Below are 1,609 nucleotides of genomic sequence, written 5' to 3'. Positions count from 1 at the left end.
TATGCCCCAATACAAGGGAACACCAGGGCCAAGAAGTGGGAGCAGGTAGGTAGGGGAGCAGGGCATGGGGGATATAGGGGACTTTCAGGATAGCATTTGAAATGTAAATGAAGAATATATGTAATAAAAATTGGAAAAAATGTTTAAAGTTGAATCGAAGCTGTGGTTCAAGTCGGGGTGGTAGTGTTAGTGCCTCTATGATTGTTATGGCTGCTGATATCGCTAAGGAGACAGTTGATGGTGGAAATTGACTTAGGTTTCAGTTGGAATTGGAAATTGTGCAATGTTTAGCCAACCCAAATTACCTTAATTTTCTTGCCCAAGGAACTTACTTCAAAGACAATGCTTTTGTTAATTATCTTAAGTACTTTCTTTACTAAAAAGAACCAGAATATACCGAATATCTAAAGTACCCTCAGTGTTTACATATGTTAGAACTGCTGCAATATGAACACTTTCGAAAGGAGCTGGTGAATGCTCAGTTTGTGAAATTCATTTATGAACAGCAGATTCTACACTGGCAGAACTCTTCGAGGAAGTGGGTGCTTCTTCAGCAAGCCCTGGTAGAGCAGCAACTTTGAGATTTCATCTTGAACAGGCCAGAATGGTTAATATAAAATAACTCAAGTGACAGTAAATTCTAGAGAGGATGTGGAACAAAGGGAACATTGCTCCATCCCTTGTAGGAGTACAATCCTGTACAAACACTTTGGAAAGGAAAATTTTAGTTCCTCAGAAAACTGGGAATAGCTATGCCTCAAGACCCAGCTATACCCCTCATTGGCATATACCCAAAAGATGTTCTAACATCCAACAAAGACACTTGCTCAATTATATTCATAGCAGCTTTATTAATAACAGCCAGAAACTGAAAAAAATGGATAAAGAAAATTTGCTACATCTACACTATTCAGCTATAAAAACCAAAGGCATCATGAAGTTTGCAGGCAAATGGATGAATCTTGAGAATATCATCCTGAATGAGGTAACCCAGTGCCATAAAGACATGCACAGTATGTATGTATTTACTTATAAATGGGTATAAGCTATAAAATACAGGGTGTCTATGCTACACTCCACAGACCTAAGGAGGCTGGACAGAAAGGAGGGAACAAGCAAGGATGCTTGAACCTCACTTGTAAGGGAGAACAGAATTGTAGTGGAAGGTAGATGCAAAGAAGGAATTGGGTTGTAGGGAGATTGTGAGGGGCATTGAGGGCAGGTTGGGGGTTGATTGTAGGAGGAGTAGGGGATGGCCAGAAGGCCATGAGAATGAATGGAAATCTGCAACAAACGTGGGTTGGGGGAATTGTGGGGTATTTTCAGGAATAGACAGAAACCTGGGATAGGGGAGGCACTCAAGAATCAATGGGGGTATACCTAGCTCTGACTCACAGCATTGAGAATTTGGAGCCTGGAAAGGCTGCCTTCTGCGGACAGGCAGGATCCGTGGTGGATCAATTGAGATATTAATTCACCTATAAATCTTTCAACACAAAACTTATCCTATCAAACGCTGACACCATTGCATACACTAGCAAGATTTTGCTGAAAGGACCCAAATATAGCTGTCTCTTGTGAGACTATGCCGGGGCCTAGCAAACACAGA

General features: G+C 41.2%; 1 pseudogene; it reads left to right on the top strand.

Moving 5' to 3' along the window:
* The first annotated feature begins 206 nt into the window (after positions 1-206).
* LOC110300823 lies at positions 207-581 on the top strand (annotated as a pseudogene).
* The last annotated feature ends 1,028 nt before the right edge of the window (positions 582-1,609 follow it).

The sequence above is a fragment of the Mus caroli genome, chromosome 8 (assembly GCF_900094665.2).
Source record: "Mus caroli chromosome 8, CAROLI_EIJ_v1.1, whole genome shotgun sequence".
Lineage (NCBI taxonomy): Eukaryota > Metazoa > Chordata > Mammalia > Rodentia > Muridae > Mus > Mus caroli.
The sequence above is the reverse complement of the archived record's forward strand: the minus strand, read 5'-3'. Positions and strand labels throughout refer to the sequence as shown.